The sequence below is a fragment of the Lathamus discolor genome, chromosome 1 (assembly GCF_037157495.1).
Source record: "Lathamus discolor isolate bLatDis1 chromosome 1, bLatDis1.hap1, whole genome shotgun sequence".
Classification (NCBI taxonomy): Eukaryota; Metazoa; Chordata; class Aves; order Psittaciformes; family Psittacidae; genus Lathamus; species Lathamus discolor.
In genome coordinates, this window is record NC_088884.1 from 102089975 (window position 1) to 102102738 (window position 12764).

General features: G+C 38.0%; 1 long non-coding RNA gene across 2 annotated transcripts; it reads left to right on the top strand.

The window, feature by feature from the left end:
* Positions 1 to 11500: 11500 nt before the first annotated feature.
* LOC136007288 (uncharacterized) lies at positions 11501 to 12352 on the top strand. Of its 2 annotated transcripts, none has more exons than XR_010609587.1 (3): positions 11501 to 11634; positions 11722 to 11848; positions 12036 to 12352. It is a non-coding gene; the product is annotated as an uncharacterized LOC136007288 (long non-coding RNA). The 2 variants fall into 2 exon arrangements; XR_010609586.1 differs by having other exon boundaries at positions 11722 to 11789.
* Positions 12353 to 12764: the final 412 nt, after the last annotated feature.

Here is a 12764-nt window from a genome sequence, read left to right on the forward strand (position 1 = left end):
ATCTCCCAGGATATCATGTCACTCAATATTACACACTCCTAGCAGCAAACAAATTTAACTCTTACTGATTTCTTCTTTATGTTGAGCAAAAAATGCAAGCTATGCCTGGCACACCAGAGATTACCTCTTCTAGGCCCTGCACATTCCTGGTGATACCAAAAAACAAGGAAGCCAAAGCACTGACCCCTCAGAGCAGCTGCATCTCTCCCCAGTGTGGCTGCTTGCATAGCCAGCCCACACAGGAGCAGCGCAGGACACCCTGCAGCTGCATCATTGTGATTTTGTGAATGTATTTGAGAGAGAGAGAGAGGAAAAAAAAACCTTGGCATTATAGAAGGAAGAGTGTGGTAAAAGCCATAATTTGGCTGGGATTAAAGAAACCACTGGAAGTTCCTCAGTTTTAAATTTTGCACAGATGTCAACTATACTTGTTCCTACTGTCTTTAATTTAATGTCTGGAATATTGTGCTAATGTAATTCAGATGACATATGACTGGGAAACAGCCAGACCAACAGATTTGTGAAATTTTCTTTTTATGTTTAGATTTAATAAAAAAAGATCTCTCATGTGTGGCTTTTCTACACAGCAGTGTAAGAAAATCTTCAAGAAAGCTATGAAAAATATTTGCGAGTGCACTTGAACATGCCTGAAGACAGACCAGAAGGCAGAGGCACATTGGAGCAGTGGTGGCAGCTGCCATTTTCTTGTGTTTTTCCAGCTCAGCAACTAGTGCTCTTCTTCCCACCGTGAAGAAGAAGAGCCAAATGCCAGCATGCTCTGCATTTTCTTCAGTCCCTCAGCCCTTTTTCCAGGTGCTGGGCTGAAGAAGCATATAGGCACTTATCCTGAACTGCTTCATACATTTTCAAAACACTCACACTCATGGAGTGCCACATGTTTTACTCCATATTACGTATTGTGAAACAATTTGATATATTACAAAAGCTTTAGATATGGTGTTTGGTGGTGATTTAGTGAATAAAGACTCAAGGAAACTAATAAACAGTTCAATCAACTGTAATCAGATTTTTGGTCAAGTGACACAGACACAGGGTCATCTTTATCCAACTACATGGTGCTTAGACTGGTCTGTTAATGTTTCCATAGCAAACAAGAACTGAAGTCATCTTAATCTCATAGAGATCTAAGAATTCGGTTCACTTTACCTGCTAACATATGCAAACAGCTTCAGAAATTGCTTTTAACAGATAAACAGCTCTTGGAGTGACCCTACACAGTCCTTTTTAGCCTTTCAGCTCCTTCACAACTTATTACAAAATATATTTGGAGGGCATCATGCTTTTGGAAGAATAATACCAGTATATAGAGACTTAAGACAAAGTGAACTAAATACTGATTCCTCAAGTTGTTTTATATGCATGATTTTACCATCACTGTGCCTTCAGTAAGGTCTTGCTTAGCTTGGAATAAAGCATGACCAGATTACAAGCTAAATTGCCTTCTCTACAATACACTTATACCTACTTTCTTTTTGTCCATGATGTTTTTACATGATGGAGGGAGTACCAATTCCCTAGCACAGTCCTCTGCAGCTGGAAGGAGCGTTAGCTTATACAATGCCCTGTGGCAGAGGTGCCCATGCACAGCCAGGGCAGAGTTTAGGTAAAATAAAACCCCTTGGAGTGGTATGTTTAATGCCAAAATTTGTGGAAGTGTTTGAAGAATTCTTTAATAAATAACTTTAAAATGCTACTGTAGTCTCACTGAATGCGCTAATTACTCATATTGTTTGGGATCTGTTTTCATTTGTTGCATTTTACAGCTGCAGTAATACACATTTCTCCTCAGAAAACACCTTTGAGTCCCTTTCATGTGCAGCAATAGGTTCCTAGTTCTCTTAATCAGCTTTCTAGTCAATTACTCTTTCAGTTGCTTTGAATAGTTGATCGACATATTTATTGCCAAATTCTCTTCCTTGATTAAAGAAAAAATATAGTAAAGTATAAGGTTCAAAATTTAGCTGCCAAAGAAAACCATGAAAATCTACATGCATCTTTCTGCTTACCTCTTTCAAGAAAATATAACATACACAACAGCCACAGCAGCTTTGAGGCCAAAACTCCTTTTTAAAGAAATTTACCTTTTCACCATATTATTGTAGATCTACAAATGCATCCATTTTTTCACTTGAAATGTTGACTCCGCTTTAATCTTCAAACATACGGATGTCATTCTCTTTTTGCTCAGAGGCACTGATGCAACTGAAGAAAAACATTAAGTTTCTGGAGGGAGGCCAAGCTGGATAGCAGCAGCAGAAAGTATACAGTGCTTCCATTGACATCAGATCTGGAAGCAGATCAGATATGAATGGAAGACCCATAGTGAGTCAGGTTTGCATGTAAACCTCCAGTGTGTCTGGAGTAGCTCCAAAAGCTAATGTGATATCAATGAAAGAACGGCGCTGTGTTCACATTCAGATACTTCTGCAAAATCAGATGGGGTTTAGTTCATGGATTAAGATTTGGCCAAGCTGTGGGGATAATTTTTTTTAATGGACCCATCAAAACTTCAGCAAAGGATTGTTAAAACAATTACACAAAACAATCAGAGCTCAGAAATTCATGGTTAAAGAGGAGGCTGTGACCCTCTTTAGTTAAAAGGAAAATAAAAACAGAAGAGAGATATTTTGGACTCTGCTTTCTGCAATACCAATTTTACCTTTCTACACTTGACAAACATTTATTTTCGACAGAGAGTTCTTGTTATAATCTTTTATTTCTTATTAGCAATTTCAGGTGGTTTTTTATCCCTTGGCTGCTGATTGATGGATTTATTAGTTCCTGGAATCTACAGTTTGTCTTGGGATTAGAACAATTTAGAGTGAACATAAAAGTAATTCCTTTCTGAACAGTTTTCCGTTATAAATATGTAGGTTATCAAGTGTTCCCCTGCTTTTTTAAATATATTTGTTTTTATTGTTTTCTGAAATGCATATTTTATTATTACATTACTGTTGCTCTCCTGTTCTCTCGTGCACCAAGTTTTTGAAAAACAATAAAGCAAATGGAGAAGCCAGGAAGAAACAAAACAGCCCAATTCCTATTAATAATGTACCACCTTCTCCTTGTTTTGTGGAAAGCAACATACTTGTCATGCTCTGCAAACTTAAAGCAAAATATATAAATGCTACTCAATCCTCATTTCTACGGGAAAGTTAAGGCTCTTTCTTTTTATAAACTTGCTATCTTAGAACTTCCTACTTACTGATTTCTATCTGATTTTGCTGAACAGGAAGGAAAGAAATACGAATACATTCTTGTTTTAGTGTGTAGGTTTAAAAGTGCTCCTTACTCACTCAGAAATACATCCCTCCTGTGCAGTCCCATCCTGATCCACCATGCTGATGTCTCCCTGGGTCTCTTGAATGTCATTTTTAGAGCACAGTGAACTTGATATTTTGTTTTTGTGTCTTGTACTGTGTGTCAGTTACATAATATCAAGGTATTACAAAATCTATTCTATTTCATGGCATCGATTCAAGTCCAGAATAAATTTTGCTACCTTTGCAAGGACTCAGTACAATTTAAATTTGAGATTGCAAGGTCAGGAAAACATAGGTCTTCCACCAAGACAACAAAGCCAACATGTTACTCTGCTTCCTCTTCTCAAGTTTCAGGCACACTATAGGTACCGCCTTCTGCACTTTTCTCTTGACCCCAGCTCTGGATCTACCCAGATGTTTTGATGTTTGATGTCTTCTTATGTTGTAGCAAGGTGGCAGCTTCAAGAACGAAGATGTAGGATTTCTTGAATAATTTTGTTCTTATATTTTTGTAGCATGCATAAGTATGTTATAACAGAGATTAATTCTGTCTTTGGGAGCAAACATTCAGTCTCACATACATTCAGTCCTTTGTTTATTCTACAGCTACGAAAGAATACAATCCCATATTAAAAACATGCTAAACATCAGCCAATCCTGGTTTTAGAACTACACATACACAATCTGATTCCCAAATTCTTCTGAAACCTCTAGGGAAGCACCCACTTCAAACAGGCTCTCTTTTCAGGAAGCAGCAAGGCTCTCTGTTCTTTCCCGTTTGTGAATTTAGTGAGTTTTTCATTCTCATCCACCTCTTCTCTCCTCACTTACGGTTACACATGGACACAGGCGATCACCTGTGATGTGCCAGTTGGATACAATCTTTTCTACCCTTCATTGAGAGGGAATCTAATAAGTTCTTATTACATGCATTGGTGGGAAGTTTTCTAATAGTGCTTGAATTTCCAGGCTCACTGCAAATGCCGCACCTTTTCTTCTTCTTTTCAATAGTGAAATTCAGCTTCCTGTTTTAACAATGATGCATAGACAGTGTGACACCAGAGTATTTGCATGTGTGAACTTTCTAGGTAAATGCTAGCTTGACTCACTCCACAATTAAAATTTGCCAGAACGAGATCCCAATGTATATATTTGAATACTGTTATTGTTCAAGGGACAAGCATAAGCAATTCATCTTAATTTGAGATGTCAAAGAAATGAGTGAGAAAGACTAGCAACAGATGTACTTTTGTTGTCTTTGTGAAGTGGAAAAACAAAATAGAAACTGAATCCCTGAGTTATTATTTTTGTATGCATATTAAAAAATATATCAGACTTGAGTCGAGGTTTTATCCAGACAGTATATTTCAGGCATTAACCCGCTCCTTTTATGCACTGCAGGCTGAAAGATGTCTCCATTGAGTCGTGCAGGAGCACTGTATGCAGGCAAAATTGTAACAGTTTCTGTCTTCCCTCCTCAGTGTGCAGGAGGCATCATTCATATTCAAGTATAGAAATAACTAACCGCCAGTGTTACCATGTTAATGCCAGAGAGAGATGGCATTATTAATAAAAGCCAACTATGACTCTACAGCTCTAAAAGCTTTCCTATAACTAGAGGAATGTTTGTGCGTACATGACTCAGATTTAAAACATGCCTTCCTTTATTGATTTCCACACACATGCTCTGGAAATACCCCATATTACAAAGAATAATAACTTGGGAGTATACATCCTTTGTGTGGATTAGGCATTAGGCTACCATGTACAACCTCTGTACATGACGCTGATGAGTCTGTAAAAACCTTTGGGTTGTGTAAACTTTAAGTTGTGTGTAATCTGGAGAGCTGGTCCTGTGATGCACAGTTATTTCAGTGTGGCTATTTACCTGCTTAAGAATATGGGACGGTGTTTTTTTCTCATGCCCCACATGGGTTGTAGCATAAAAAAATGAATTCTGGTGGGGATAAACTTGCATTTTTCTCTACATCTGTAAGAACCAGAAGAACTCCGTTGACATGTACAAGCTACTTGTAAGTAAAAATTTTGTAAATAAAAAGATTTGACCCTTGGAATCAGATACAATAAACTGAGTTAATCTACTGAAGATAAAAGGATAACTTTATTCTTTGATACTAATTTTTAAGTAATAAAAAATGGTCAGAAAGTTGCTATGCAATCCCTTCCATTTGAGCTCTCAGTTTCCAGTTTCAGCCATTGTTTCGATAATATGACTTATGTATACCATCCCAATGACATCCTTAGTACTTTTATCCCAGAAAATACTGATAAAGGTATATGTGGTCTTTTTTCTTGGTTTCTCTGAAGTCTATGCCCTTTTTCAAGTACATCACAAACTTGCTGTCTCCAATTCAAATGCTCTGTCACATTTTCCCTGTCTCTACAGAGCCTCTACATTTTTCTTTCAGGGCAGCAGCTGCTGGGCTCCTTCTTTGAGGCTCTCAGCAAAGCTCAAAAACCAAACAAAATATACAGAAACCTCTGAATTAGTTTTCCATTTTTCTACAGGACTCCTGACCAATCTTAAAGATCAATCACCACAAGAATTAGCTCCTACCCTGTAACTTAATAATGACCCTTACTGTAGACAAACTATTCCTTGTCATCATTCTTCTGGCAAGCACACTGAACCTGCTGGTTTCACATTTCTCCTCCCCACGTCACTAACCCCTTCTTATTGCAAACACCCATCTTTCCCCAGCTGCATCCATAGGTGTAGAAGTGGGGCCTGACAGATCTGAAGATGCAAGGCAGCAGGCAGATCCTTCAGGACTCAAGTCATTGGGAGCTCCCAGAAGTGGCTACCCTGTTGTAAAGAAGGTGGGATTCAACTTCGACATATAATGTTTTGGGTTGTAGACCTAAAATCTAGTGTTAAGTCCTAATCTGCTAAACAGAAGGAAAAAAAAAAAAAAAGAAAAAGAAAACAAACACCACTTGCATAAGTACTTAAAACTGTGTGGATGTTTATTGGATCACAGGCTCAGGGTAGGAAGGCATAGGTCCTTACTGCAGTTGAGGTCCAGAATTCATCTCTCACTGCAAAGAATTTGGCCCATGAGAAGCAAGCAATACTTCTTATAAACGGGGTATATATACTCTTGATAACACAGTATAACAAATATGTCCAAGTACTACTAACTGTTGCAGTATAAGAAGTCATAAAAAAGTTGCAAAAAACAACTGAAATGCCAGTTTGCTCAAGGCATTGAACGTAAATCGGTATGTCATGCAAACAGGTGTGTTTGTCATTAAATGAATGGATTTTCACTGGTGAATTAGTATCAGCAAATTCATTCATGATTCTGGCAACATCATGTTTGTGTTCATACATGAGTGTAACACAGGGGGACCAGGTGATTATTTCTAAATAGAAGTTGCAAACACTTGCTAAAATGGTTAGGATGCCATACCAGTTGTTGATCTGAAGGATTTCTGTTGACTTTTCCAGAAAAAATAAAAAAAGAAGAAAAAACATGAATCCAGGCATCAGCCCTTATAAACACAGCTTAAACAATGTGATTTCACAGTTGCTTAAAAGTCACAGAGCAGCTGCGTTGAAATTGTAAAATCTGCAGTTTTGTTGTGCCAATGACTTTGTATTGGCCTCAGTCATAAAATAACATACTCCTCACCGAAGTTCTCTGCTAAACAAAAAACACATCCAGACTGACTAAAAATCAAACTCAGACAAGCAAAAAACAATTTGGCCTTCATCTCACTGGGCCCAATTGGTCCAATAATAAACAATTTTATTTTTCTTCCTCACTGCTACTCCTACTGAGCATTACTTTATTCCCAGTGGAGAAAATAAAGCACTGAAAAGTAACTATTGCTGACGGGAAATCACAAACAGTACTTTGTCCTCCTGCAGGAGTTAATGGCATGCTGAATTTTTTCTATTACTTTTTTTATACAAATTTCAAATTTGCCGATTGTAAAAAAGGATCTGCTGAGGGGGGTTCTCGCCAGCAGTGAAGACAAGCAAGTCCTAATCTTTCAGCACTGCCTGGGAATTCAGGTGATGGCTTTCAAATAAAATATTGCTTCTAGAGTAATAACTATTTTTAGCCTACATCTTCTGTGCCCATGTCTGTAGTTAGAGGGTACATTAAGGTCTAGTGTACTGTATACTCTAGGCAGAATAAAAATAGTTTCTAAATATAGCACTTACTTGAATGCAAAATAGATGTTCCAGATAATACTTCAAGCAGTGAAACTACTACAACACTGTACTGCTTATAAGTATAATGTCAGGTAATTGGGGAAAACAGCCCTTTATTTCCATGATGACAAGTTATATTGGAATCACATACTTCAAAACAAGGAATACATAGGTAGGAATATTGCCCTTTGCTTATTTAAGGATAATGTTCTAAGTCTGATTTCTTTGTGCTTCTTAGCCTTATGTTTCTAATATTGCATGTGGGGCTTTTATGATTTTCTAATATTGCTTGTGTTGTTTTCATAATTTCACTCTCCAACAACGGTGACTTGTCAAATATTTGAAGGACTGCATGCCAGGATAGATGGGGTACAAAGCCTTCTTGAGGAGTCTGTAAACAATCTCCTATGATTTGCATCAAATTATATTTGTATGGGATTGAGTCTGTTAATTTTGTATTTGTAATGGTACTTACCAGCCATATGACAGGATAAAGAGAACATGGTACACTGTGGCTATGATCAAAGTATCAAATATTGAATCAGTAGGAAGCCCCAAAAGACATTCTGATTATCCATTTACATTTCTTAGATTTAATTCAGTCTGTTGTTATGCATACCCTTAGATTTAGAAAACAGTAACTATTAATCTTCTGAAAGGATAAATAAAATTGAACTCTGTGGACATTATCTGATGACTCATCTGTTGGACTGTGTGGGAATTCAGTTACTATCAAATAAATTTTATTTTTGGAACAGCTACGGCTAACGCAGTCATCATGCTGACAATGTGTACCATTTAACCTTAGGGCTTATATTAAATTAACAGCGCAACTAAAAATGTAGACCACAATCATTTAATAGACTACCTAGGTATACAAGCACTGAGCTGAACCTAGATTTCTATGCTCTCAAAATGACACCAAATCACTACTGTTCAGCTTTCAGGGTTAGTAGTCTATTGAATTGGAGGGGACCTTCCATACCTTTCAGTGATAAGATTTCAAACTGCTTGCAGACTCAGCCTGATCCCCTTAAACTATTTCTAGTTTTATATTTGGATGGCAATGGGAAATGGATTATCTCATTCAGGTCAGCAAGAATTATTCAGCCTTCTGTCTGAATACTACTTTGACCTTCCATTTCAAAACTAGTACTCAGAGACTGAGAGCACCACACAGATCTCTGCTTTAAGACCCATGTCACAGATGAGTTGCACTCCACCAAGCATCATAAACCTGCGCTGTGAAAAAAAAATGACATCTAACAAAATCTGTCTTTCTTTTTAATTATCAGATGCAATGTGTCACATAGATTCCCAGGCAGTTCACACCTTCCAGGGCTGTTGTTTTACGTATGTGGAAATACTACTTTGAATGCATTAATTCTCATGAAATTAGTGACTAATGTTTCTTCCAAACCCAGAGTTTCCAATGCCAAAGATGGCAACTGGGAAGAAATGCTGGTAAGGTGCACCACCATGTGTCTCCATTTGATCTCTGTACTGATGGAAAAGGAGGTGATCACAAGGAGTGCAGGATGATTCCTGGAAAACTGTGATAAATCACATGGAAGATGATTCAGAGCACTTTGGTGATGGAAACTGATGCATCACTCGTTGCCTTCTAGATTCTCCATTAGCCATACAAGCAATCTAGGTTATAATTTAAGTACTCAGACTCTGCAGTATTTATATTTGGCATGTAAATTCTCTCAGGTTACACAGACTGTGATAAAAAGCATAGGTTCACCCTAATAATTTTTATTTTGAAATTTTTCAGGTAAACTGGATGTTCTGAAATGTCCATATCTTTATCAGAAATGCTGTATGGTTTGCTTTCCTTAAATCAAGAGACAAACATATCTTAGACAAAACATGCTTCAGTTTCATTTTGATTGTTTCTTCCCTGAAATGTAACATTTCATAGAATTAATCTCTCATGTTTCATTTTCAATAATCAAAGAGAAAAGGCATCATACAGAATGGACTGTAAAGGAGGTGTATCTAATGCAGTGAAACATGACTGATTTGTGTTTTCTTTAACTGATTTAAATCACAGCTGAATCCCGAACCCCTCCTTGCCAGACAGAATGTAAAGTCTGGGCAGCTCTAGACTTCTAGCAAATCTGAACATTGACCTTGCACATCTTTTCTTTCACTTTTTGAATGCTCATGAACTTAATTTGAGTGTAAGTGTCTCAAGGATCAGTCTGAAACTGTTTTTGAACTCAGTTGGGTCATAGGAACTTTCTCAGCACTCTATTCTAATTTGCAGTTTTGCTATAATAAAAGCCCCAAATATATTGCTACTGTCTAGACGTTTTATCTGAAACAAGTGTCCTTTCTACTCTCAGAGGACTTTTCTATTTTATTTCCAGTAAATCAAAGTCTGTGAAGAGCTTTGGTTCTTATTAAGACATACCCTTCACAGTCCAGCGACTGCCAACAGAGGCAAGCCATTGACAGTTCATTTACATATAAGTGATGACTTCCATCAGGTAGTTGGCTCAGAAATACAATGGACATTTAGAGCATATCCAATATTTCTTGTTCTTTGATGAGCATCAAGTGCCAATTTATACATAGAAACCGACTATTGGAAAGTGAAGGCTTCTCTTCTCTGACCTTACACTGCCTTTTGCAGATCTGGACTGACATACTGTCTTTCCACTAAATGCAACTTCAATCCTCCAAAGAATAATGTAAAGCTGCTATCAATAAACGTGAAAACAACCTTAAGTTTTATTTAAAAGTGCCACGGCTGCATTCGTTGATAGTGCATGTAACCTCACTTACTGTAAAGCAAACAGCAAAGTTTGAGTTTGGGGTGGAGATCTGACACCTACAGTGTCACAGCACCCAGGCCAAGCAACACAGAGGTGTGGAGGGTGCTGCTCCCTAGAGCACAGCCAAATAGCCACACTATCCCCTGGGGCTGAAAAGAGTGGGGAGAGAGGGCAGCCACCTGCCAAAGGTAACCTGGGTGTCACTCCTAATAGTGGATGCTAATGGATACACAGCTGAAACAAACAGAGCTTGACAAGACAGAGGTAGCTGACCAGCCTGTTGTGGGCTGCAGCTGGCTTAGGCAAACACAAAACGGGGTTCAGTCCTTGATGCAATTGTGCACTTAGGCACTATGGCAAGTGGAGGAGTGGAGGAACCAGTGGTTAACTGTACCCACAGGTCTGGCAATGATAACTGATGATGGATGTGCACTTGCTGTCTGGAGAGGATGGGGAGAGTTAACCACTCAGGTTAATGTTAGTTACTTTGCTGAGAGTGTTTGCTCTTGGAAAGATTTTACAAATTCAAGAGCACCACAGAAGAATTTTTAGAAAAGAATAGAAATATAATAATAGAAAATTTCAGTTAATAATAAAAAATAATAGGAAAAAAGAAATAATAGAAAATAATAATTAAAACAATTTAAAAGACTGAAACAAGCAAAACGTGCACTCTCATTCTAGGAGCTGGATGGAGCCAGGGTACATGCCGCACAGCATCATCTATTCGGAAGATTATTTTTTACATTTGTGTCTAAAAGGATGAAGAAAAGCAGAGAACCAGCCTTTCAATTACCCTGCTATTTCTACTGAAAGCAGGCAGAATCCATGCCGCAGCAGCAGCACCAAGTGCTTCAACTCTTCTCCAAATTACCCTCTGCACCCAAGTCATCTTCAAAGCTGCAGCATCAGTTGTTCATATGCAACATGCCTATACTTTCAAACTAATCAGCAGGAGGGTGGTTAACTGATAACCTAGTAGGTCATTTTTAATCTTGGAAATGATCATCAATTGATTTTATTCGGCCAGATGCTTAAGCACCTTCTTTTGGCAGAAGGGGCATGAACAGCTGGGGATGGACAGTTGGAAACTCCTAAAGGGCGTCAGCTGGAAGTGGATTGACACTCCTCCCTAAGCAGCACATCTATTTTAGAAGGTCCTCATTGATTCTCACCTTCAGGTGGGCTGGATGCAGAACCAGCTGCTGGTGTGCCTGTTTGGCAATGGGGAAGAAAACTGAAAATAATAGTCCTTAATGATTTTCTTGCATCAGTTGTCAGCTGTGCTTACAGGACAAAAGAAACCAAGCCCTGGCTGTAGTCCTCAATGCTTGCCTTCATGATGCACAACAGATTTATGCCAGTTTTGGGGACAGAGGTACTACTGCACCCATTGAGAAAAAGTAGAGGTGCCACTTACTCTTTTTGGCCCCAAATTCTGAAATATTTTCTGATTTTTTTACAGAAGGATGTTGCCTCTCCATTTACAGGAAAACTGTCAGCATAAAGATCTGTCCCTTATACACTCTAAAGGTAAAAGACCTTACAAAAAGAAACCCACTGGCTTATATGTTGCCCTAGGAAGGTTACAGGTTGGTACAGCTTTAACGTTTTTCTCATCACTTGACTATGTCATAGTCTTGGTCTTTGACTCCATTATCTACATTGCACATCGATTCACTATACCAGGTGCAAATTGATACATATATTTGGGGTTTTAATTGTCTAAAATTATGTAACCTGCTGTATTTTCACATTTCTTTTTATGTCCTTTTTAAGGAGGTCTTCAACATGAAGGAATCCTGTATCCTGCTTACTCTCAGATGTAATATTCTTTCCCTACAAAATAGTGTCTCTGCACTGGAATTGATTTCTAAAGACTTAACCAGCTACTTTTCATGCAGTGAAATCCTGATTAGAGAGGTGATTTTCTTTTCCACTCTCTCACTGAAGAAGTTGCTAATGCAGCTGACACTTGAAAATCAGCTTGCTTTGACTTCTGATGAAAAAATGCTGCAATTAAAAATAAACATGTATTAATTAGAATTATATCAGAAGTTTAATAATTAGAAGTTCAACAACAAAGGCCAATAACATTTCAGCACAACCCCCCTCCCCTTCCCCCCCCCCCCCCCCCCGCAGTTCTACATTCTTGGGAGAAGACTGATAAATGCCTTTTCCCAGATGAGATTATTCAGAAAAGCTAGGAATGAATTTTCAGACTGTTTTGAGGAGACCAAACTCATCTCGGTGACTTGGCCTGACTCCGTTTAAAGAGCCATGCTGGTTTTGCAAGCAAAGCTCAGTTCAACTGTTCAAGATGTGAAATTGCTAAGTTATTCCTAGTTTCAATTACTTGATTCCCCTAAGTCACTTAATTTGCAGGCCATGTAGAATAGTTTTCCATGTGATCAAAGACAAATTACCACCATTTTGGATTACTCTCAATTTTTATAAAACTTAAAAAAAAAAACAACCATAACTTATAAACCTCATAACATCTTAAAT